This window comes from Elgaria multicarinata, chromosome 7, assembly GCF_023053635.1.
Source record: "Elgaria multicarinata webbii isolate HBS135686 ecotype San Diego chromosome 7, rElgMul1.1.pri, whole genome shotgun sequence".
NCBI lineage: Eukaryota > Metazoa > Chordata > Lepidosauria > Squamata > Anguidae > Elgaria > Elgaria multicarinata.
Window position 1 is genome coordinate 53,608,334 of NC_086177.1, and position 9,784 is coordinate 53,618,117.

A 9,784-nucleotide genomic window follows, 5' to 3' on the forward strand; every position below is an offset into this window, starting at 1 on the left:
ATGTTTTTGCATATTTTTCTACAATGAAATTTGCGCAAAATTCCCAAAGGTTAGGAAACCAATCTGCAGGTCCTCTGCCCAACAGCAATACATTTAAACATGCTTTGAAGTGTTCCCATGGCTGATGAATTTCTGAAATCCCACCATATAATGAAACATATAAAACTTTCAGAGAGGAAACTCCTGGAAAAAAGTATGTGTAAGCATGTGTAAAGGAGCCGATCATCATCCTGCAAAGAATCTGGAGAAGCACCAGTAAAGGTGTGGGATAAAAGCCTGGTGTAGAGAAGCCTATGACCTTATCAGTGGCAGCCACTACCCTATGGAATTCCCTCCTAAGAGATATATAGATGGCTCTATCCGTAGCTGTATTAAAGAAGGCTTAATTTTTATTTTATTTTCTATGTCTTTTATGTGAAATATTTTATGGTACTTACTGCTCTTTCTGCTGGTTTCAGTCAAGCAGTTGGTTGGTTATATTTAACCTGTATTTTTTATCGTAGCTGGTTCCTTTTCAATTAAATTGATTTGTGAACTAATGTTTTTTTTTTAATATTGTAAGCTAACTTGTGAAAACTGTGGTCTTAAAAGTGGCTTAAAATATTTTAAATAAAATAATAAATAAATTCTACTCTCCGATATGACCCATCTTATATTCATGCTATTTAAATTTATTGGATGAAATATAACAAAATATATTTCATCCAATAAATTCATGCTATTTAAATTTATTCATGCTATTTAAATTTATTGGATGAAATATAACAAAATGGCCAATTTGAAAATACAAGCAGCTCAACTTTATCTTTTGGAACAATGGAATCATATAGTTGAAAACCAATTGTGTCCTTCCATTTGTGGACAGGTTTTTGATCTAGTAGATGCCTCTGCTTACAGAAGGGGGAGGGCAGGCTATTTTTGCCATTTCCTCCTTCCCCCTGCAGATACATGTGCTGCAGTGCCACTTTTCTTTCATGGACCAGATATTTGGAGGTCAAGAGAATCTATAGAGAGAAGAAGGCATTGCCCCCCCCCCCCCCGTTCTATAGTGGGGGTACCTGGTGGAACCACAAGCCATCTTGTGGAAAGGAACAATTAGATTTAACCCACCAAGTTAACCTGTAGAAGCTAAAGTATTCCATTTCCTTACAGGGACAAGATTCTTTAGATCTGAAATTTTCTCCATTTAAGATTTTTATTCAGTTTAAAAAAAACAAAAAACCTTATTTAAAAGGAGATTCTTAACCTCCTTAGTTGGCTAAGTAGAATTACCCAACTAGTTGGGTTTTCTTTTTCTTTTTTTAAAAAAAACTAACTTAAAAAACAAACAAACATTACCGTAAATCTATTTAGTTTATTGTTATTGTTTATTAAATTTATTAGCACCTTTCTCAGAAAACAACTCAAGACATCTTAACCACAAGAATTAAAACCTACAAAAATTTAAAATAATTTAAAACAACTAAAAACACACACACAATAAAATACTAGGATGTGATAAAACAACTAAACTAAGAAGCCCCATCATCATGTGCCATGAAATGCATAGGAGTAGTTGGTTCCAACTTGAGCACATTACTTGAGCATGTTATTTCAGCTTGAGTAATGTCCTCAAGTGGGTTCCACATAATGTTTCCCATGTTATGTGAGTTCTTCACACGGGGCTGAAATCCCGCACCCTTATCAAATTTTTCTGTTTCCGGATTCTTTGTGGGATTAAGATTAGCTTCATTACACAGGCAGACACGTGGTCTGAATTGACGAAAGTCCTTTCTCAGCAAGTTCTATATGTTTAGTTTTACAACCACTAGATAGCGATGTGATTATAGCACAATACTGTCATTTCACAGAGCCGATAGTTTGGCTTAATGTTCCTTATCACGTTATCGCCAATCTTTTTGAAAGTGGAATAAAGGTCATAAACTGCAGAAGGGGTTCTCTAGGTTGACAATGTTGTTTAAAGGACCCTCAAACTTCCTTGAGAAGCCAAACTTGATCACTTCATATAAGATCCAAGTGGAGAAACTCTGTGTTTTGATGACACAAACACTTGATGCAAAACAGCCCATTGGTTTGGATCTAGATTTAGTCATACTCAGTGTAGACAACTAAATTAAGATGAACTTAAGTCCCATTCATAGAATCATAGAATCATAGAATAGCAGAGTTGGAAGGGGCCTACAAGGCCATCGAGTCCAACCCCCTGCTCAATGCAGGAATCCACCCTAAAGCATCCCTGACAGATGGTTGTCCAGCTTTCTTTTGAATGCCTCTAGTGTGGGAGAGCCCACAACCTCCCTAGGTAGCTGATTCCATTGTCGCACTGCTCTAACAGTCAGGAAGTTTTTCCTGATGTCCAGCTGGAATCTGGCTTCCTTTAACTTGAGCCCGTTATTCCGTGTCCTGCACTCTGGGAGGATCAAGAAGAGATCCTGGCCCTCCTCTGTGTGACAACCTTTTAAGTATTTGAAGAGTGCTATCATGTCTCCCCTCAATCTTCTCTTCTCCAGGCTAAACATGCCCAGTTCTTTCAGTCTCTCTTCATAGGGCTTTGTTTCTAGACCTCTGATCATCCTGGTTGCCCTCTTCTGAACACGCTCCAGCTTGTCTGCATCCTTCTTGAATTGTGGAGCAATGTGCCTATTCTGAGTATGACTTGAAATGAAGGAGACAGGCAACTTAGTAGTAACATAACCCCTCCCCCCATGGATAGTAATGTTACTCAACTATTCCTGCAAGACATCTTTAAACTTGCAGAAGTATGTCTATGTCATCCATATATTATAGTAGGAGGAGCTCTCAGCAGTTCTGATAAAATGTTTCTCCACACACAACCTCTTTTTTCCAGCTTTTTTCCAACTTTTAAGGTATTTGAATGCTGCTCTTATTTGCCCTATCTGCTATCATGATAAGCATGCCCTGTTCCTTCAGGCTACCCTTTGATGTAACAAATTCCAAGCCCTTTATCATCTTTGTTGTTTTCTTCTCAGTGTAACTAAAATAAATCATACAAAGCTCAATGAGAAAGGAAAATATTGCCCAACATTTAGCTTACATCAGTATAGTTTAGCTGAGCACTGGGAAAGATCTTCACGTTTCACGTAGCAAATTTGTTTTCAGTATGGAGCCCTGAAAACATGTTCGCTCTGAAATTTTAGGAAAAGGACTTTTTTGTTCTGAAGTCCTTTTTTTTTTTTTTTTAAGGAAAAGTAATGGAAGTCCTAAGCCGTGTCTACACCAGCCATTTATTCCAGGATAATATCGAAGTCATCCCTACCGGGCCACATGATGCACAGCTGAACCCGCTGAGATCCTGGGTTACCCCCTCAGTTATTCAGGAATATCACTGACTGCTTTTGTCACTTTTTTCCGTCTTCATCACTACAATCTTGAAGTCCGCAGCTGGTGTGCCTCCCCCCCCCCTTCATGAAGCTGTTGCGGTTCAGTGCAAGCTCCTGGCTCAGCAAACAGTCAACCCACTGACAGGGGCGTGTGCATGGGCATCGGCGTGTTTCAACGCCAGGTGTTTTTTTTTTAAAAAAAGCAAAAGTATCTCTGCTCAGGAGCGCATTTTCGACCCAGTACCTATGCCCCCTTGTGTTGCTGCATGTCTGCGCTGGTGCGCATCTCTCAGGAGTTATTAGCCATCTGCCTAGTCTTGCCTACTTCTGCCGATACACATTCGGAACTGTCGTAATGTGGCACACGTTCTCCCGCAATGGCTCTCCTTAAATTGCAGGAAACATCGGTGGCGTGTGTCCCGTGAGTGCCGATCACGAAAGCTGGGAACCATTGCAATCATCCCTCCTCCATTGCGAAAGGGCTGTAGGTGTAGATTAGGCCCTTGTATGTTCAATAGGGGACCATTTATACAATGAGGCTTTGCCTTCTCGTTTCCCCAAACCCTCACAGTATCCCTGCTGTGAAGCAGCAGCAATAGGATTATATGGCAGACGTGAGAGTGGGCTATCCAGGCAGGACACATTGCAGTGCCATTGTCAGATGGCGGTATCAGAGAGCAAATATCAAGGGACCAAAAGCCATGAAAACCATTTTTGGTTTGTTTTCTGGCACCTACCTGCACTGGGATCCATCCCTAATTATGCCCACACTCTTAAGCCACCACTGACAGACAACAACCGCGGTGACATTGGAGCACTGTAAAAAGTTGCGGTAAAATGATACATTGAAAAAGCGCAGTTTCACAAAGAATAGAATGATTGACTGTGAGTTGGCAGCTGTGTTGTATAAAAGAAGCACTGTGCAGCCACGATGCTGTATATAGAGCATATAGACAAACCGTAAGAAAGGAAAGTAAGAACTTAAGTGCAAATCAGCAAAATAACATAGTAAGTCCTTGGAGAATGTTTTTTGTTTTGTTTTATTTGCTTGTCTTACTATCTCCCATATTATATATTCCCTGATGTAAAGCAATTGTAGTGACTTCATACCAATGCAGATACATATTGCTAAACCTGAAAAGAAATTTATGGTGTAATCCTGTGCATGTTTAGAAAAAAAAATTCCTACAACTTCCCTCATTCCCCACCCTGCTGCTGGCTGGGAAATTCTGGGAATTGTATGCTTTTTTGGTGTCTAAACATGCACTGAATTGTGCCTTTAAAGGATGCGAGATACTTAATATTTAAGTTATCCTAAGGTTATCATAACTGTTTGTGAATAACAGAGGCAAGAGGTCTGGCTACAAATAGTATTTCTTGCCTTCTCTCCGAAGGTCTTTTCTTATTCTCATGGATGGGTAATTTTCAGCCTCTACACCAAGCAGGATATGACACTTTGAAAACAGTTTGAATACTGTATATGGAGTGTGTCCTGGGCCCCAACAGTTGTCACTACTGTTATAAACTGTTTTAAAGCAGTAGTGTAGATCAGGCTGATGGAGGTTCCCCATCTAGCCCACAGATCCTTCTTGGCCCTCGTCTATACAACAGCTGAATGGCTTCTCATTAAATTTTAACATTTTTTTTTTTTGCTGATTCGAATTAGTCAGTGAGCATCACAGTGCAGCAGCAACAGCGATTTATATTGAGTGTGCTTGATGCTGTGCACATTCTCACCTCCTCACAGAGGAGGGACGAGTAACACAATAAATTCCATATGTGGAGATCCACATATTTATATGGATGAAAGGAGAGGCCAGTGTGGTGTTGCCCTGCAGGGTCATGCCCCAGGTTGCAACCCAGCACCCGAACTACTCCCCCAAGGGTCTTCCCCCCCCGGCCCCCTCCTCTTACCAGCTGCACATCACCAGTGTTTGCTGCCAAAACTGCAAGCAGTCCGTGGAGGAGGAAGCTGCCCAGCTCGGAATTTCCCACCCCGCCAGCCTCCTTTTGCCTTTCAACCACATGCACACATGCGCGCGCGTGCACACACACAAAACCGCATATTTATATGGGTGAAAGGAGAGGCCAGTGTGGTGTTGCCCTGCAGGGTCATGGCCCAGGTTACAGCCCAGCACCTGAACTACCCCCAAGGAATTGTCACTGCTCCCTGGAGTGCAGCGGAGGCAGTGGGGAAAGGAACGAGTGTACTTGAATGAGGCAGCAGACGAGGGCAAGCAAGGACTGCTCGCTTGCTGCCCTTTTGCCATCTTTGCTGTGATAAAATGGAAATCCAAATATGCACATTATCACAGGTAAAAGCCGCTGCTGCGGCGAATGGACGGCTGTGTCATGTGTCCAAAACCGAGAATCTGCGCATTTACCTCGCTGTAAAGAGCCCATTTAGATGTGCCCTTGGATTCCTCCAGGGGACTTGGAATCTGTGATAGGAGAAAACAGGGGAATTTCCCTGTGCGCTGCTCCCCTGAATGATCACAGATTGGAGATGACAGTGGAAATGAAGGGGCAGACAAAGCCAAGGACTGGTGCAAAAAGGAAGGGTCAGCCAGTGCTGGCAAGGGTGCTGGGAATCTTCCATTGACAGCAAGAGGCACATGAAGGAGGCACCCAACTCAGCAATACCTTTCTTAGCAGGGCAAATGGGTGAGGTGGGGGTGTTGTGAATCAGTGGGCATGGCCACACCTTCTTACATCTTCCAGCCCATAGTGCAGGGCAAATCAGCCTTCTTCTTAAAATAGCCCTCCACCTCTGCTTTATCTGAACAATATCTGAAATTCTTAATGTCTGGTTAGGGACCTTCCAATTTCAGAATGATAATTCTATCGCCCTTTTCCCTCATCAACACCACTTCCCGTTCAGCTCCTCTGAGCTTTCCCACATTCACCATGATGGGGATGTTGTCAGTTCACATCTGCTTCCTTCACCATCTCCCCTCAGATTCATGTTCTGTTTGTTTCTTCCATGACATTCTGGGACAGAGATGCAGGAAGATATTCATCCATCCTTTCTTCTAGATCAAAGTCTCTGAAATTTTTACCAAAATCCCTTCTTTAAGCGTAGCTATTTCCCCACCCCCTCTCCTTCCATTACAGGCAATGCAAGGCTAAAATTCTTTAGTCTTTTTTATGCTGAGAGCTTGGGAAGGCTCTGTTGCACATCATGAGAATGTACTGACATTGATATACCCTTTTATACTTTAATGCAATAAACTCCTTTGATCATCTCTGGGGAGAGGTCTCAATTTCTGGACAGTGCCTACGATTCGCTATGAATAAATTGAACATCAAATAAAATCCTTTCACCTGTATGCAGAAAACTGACACATCAGGAAGAAAGCCTGATGTGCTAGTTTTCTACGTGCCAAGAGTTTTTATGAAGACCACCCATAAGGAATAGCAACCCTCTTCTTATTTGTAGGATCACTGATCCTGGGATGAAAGAAAGCTTGCTGAAGGCTCTCCGTTTTCTTTCAACTAACGTCAGTCTCCTATTGTCCATTGCTGTGTGTATAATGAATCAGAAGCTGAGTTGAGATTGTTGCCCAGGACATCTGATAAATAAAACAACCCTTGTGCACTGAAGAAAATGTGTAGGTTTGGAATTTCAAGGAAAAGCAGAGAGAACTGATTGTTATATTTCTGCTTGTCTTCATCATTTCCCACTTCTGAATGTTTAGCAATACAAATTTTCACTGTGCATTTAAAAGCATAAATATTTTGTAGTGATGTTTAAATGGCCTTTGTGCTTGGACTGCCTTACATTAGTTTAGGATGATACATCAGTTGCTACTCTACTTGGATACTGATAGACTGGCTTCAGTTATTTATGCTCTGGAAACTTCTTGTCTGGGAGCATGTCTAGACAAAGTGATATCTCAGGGATCGCCCCGGGATCATCTCTGTGCATCCACATGACACACAGGGGATCCCAGAGGCAGGGAGGGATGATGCCTCCCTTGCCCTGGGATAGCTGGGACGGCTTTAATCACAGCTTTTCCCACAGTCTCAGGATCTTCCCGAGACCGCGGGACGTGTGGGCAGCCATCCCAGTTTCTTCCAGGCTCCTTGCAAGTAACTGCAAGGAGCCAGTAAGCAGGCACAAGGCATGGAGCTCTTCAAGCACTTTGTGTCCATCAGGGGTGGGGGCAGAGCGAGGTCGGGGCTTTTTTTTACTCACTGCTTCGCTGGAGTGCTCGTGCGCTCCAGCTCCTGTGTTGTTGTTGTTGTTTTAAAAAATGGTGGGCGAGACATCCTCCGTCCTCCCAGGACATTGTGCGCTGTATGTAGACTGAAGGGGAGAATCTCACGATCATCATATCGCGAGATCATCCCCCCGCACCCCCGGTCTAGCCAAGCCCTGGGTTACTGCAATTTGTTGTATGTGATGCTGCCTTAAAAACAAAACAAAAAAACAATCCTAGTCAGGAAACTTCAGTTAGTCCAGAATAGGGTTGCTCGATTTTGAACTGGAACTGGACAATGTGAACATATTACGCCTGTGTTTTGTCGACTGCTCTAGCTTCCAGTTTGTTTCTGGACCCAATTCAAAGTGCTGGCTTTAACTTTTGAGGGCTTTAACAGCTTTGGACCTGAAGGAGTGCCTCCTCCAGTATGTACCTATCCATTTTCAGAGGTCCTTCTCTATATGCTCCTGCCAAGTCAGATGCTATTAGTGGGTGGCCCTTAGAGAAGTGGCATTTTCAGTGGTGGAACCCCAGCTATGGAAAGTTCTTCCCAGAAAGGCTTGCCTGATACTTTCTCTGATGTCATTTTGGTGCCATGTGTATAGCTGTTGTTTTTCTGTAATGTTTACTTTGTATGACCTGTGAAATGAAATAATGTATCTGAATAGGCCTGAGGCCTTGTTACTGTCAAAGGCCTTTATAGTAGTTACTTGGTGATGTTGTGAAGGAGAAGAAAGAGACAATCACTTTGAATATAGTTAGATGGGCTGGATCAGATAAATCCAATCCTGATTGGCTGGAATTCTAGCTACGTGGGAAAGAGTGGTTGGGAAATGACAGTTAAAGAGGGGACAGTTGACAATTGGTTAGTGTATTGGTAGTCAGTAACAGAGAAGTACTACTGGTTGAAATGTGGTGTTATAAAAGGACAAGAGCTGGATCTACACTACAGCTTTTAAGCGCTTTATAGCAGTTTTGACAACTGTATATGGAGTGTGTCCTGGGCCCCAACAGTTGTCAAAACCGTTATAAAGTGCTTTAAAGCAGTAGTGTAGATCCTGCCTAGGAGAAAGCTGAGGAGAAAGTGAATTGCTAAGGTCTGAATAGTAAACCATTCCTTCTCTGTGGAATAATAACCATACCTGTCTGGGGCAGATCAGGAGTAAGGAGCAAGTGACTGTGTTGTACCAGGAGTCTGCCTAAGATCTTGCCAGAATAAGGTTATATATGCAGGCAATAAAAGCCCAGATAAACTATCCAAACAGCCAGAAATAGAACAGGAGGAGCTTTGGTGTTAGAGGAATACTGTAACCAAGAGCAGGACCTGGTTGTAAGTATATTTAGCTGGGGTGATGGTTTACGGAATTTGAACTGAGGTAAAAGAAGCAATTTTGTTTTATTTATTTTATTTATTAATTTTTAATACCAAAGCTCTCTGAGGGTTTCACAATTAAGAGGCTTGTAACAGCAACATTGTCTCTTGAGTCCTTTGGGTTTTTTAGTCTTTTGAAATCCACAAAGTAAGTATTAGTATTCCCTTAAGTGTAAAATACCCCTTTAATAAATCATCTTGTTTAATTGTTCGTCTATCTCTACTGTTGATGCCTATCTCATGCCTGAGTCTTGTATACCAGGTTACTAGGAATGTTTAAAGTATTCTAAGGCTCTTTCTACACCTAAGGATTATCCCTGGAAAATGGAGGGATCATCCCTGCCTGCTCCCAGGCCCCTGTGTGTCATTTGTATGCACAGGGATGATCCCGGGACAATCCCTGGAAAAAAGGCAAGTGTAGAAATGGCCTAAGTGAATTTGTGGCAGTGGAAAAAGGTCTGGCTGTGGAACTCTGAGTTATAGTGGCAGAGAGTTCCTTAGGCCCTGAAATATAAGCCTTTCCTGGAAATAAGAAAACCCACTGGTGGGATTGCCCAGTAAAGGAGCAGTTCCCCCATAGGTGGTGGCAGTGCTGGGGAGATGAAATCCTTCATACCAGCAAAGAATGTTTTTGTCTTTTCCAGAACTTTTAAGATCTCTTAACTCAAATAATCTTTTATAGTATTTAAAGCTTCCATTTTATTGTTTTATGGTTGATTCTGTTTTTTTTTAAAAAAAACACCATTTCATTGATCTTGTAAGCCGACTGAACACACTGTTATTGGGCAGGACAGAAATCTGGTAAATAAAGATTTAAAATAAAATTAAAATGATGCTAATAACTTGCAGGTAATTATTTTCCAGTC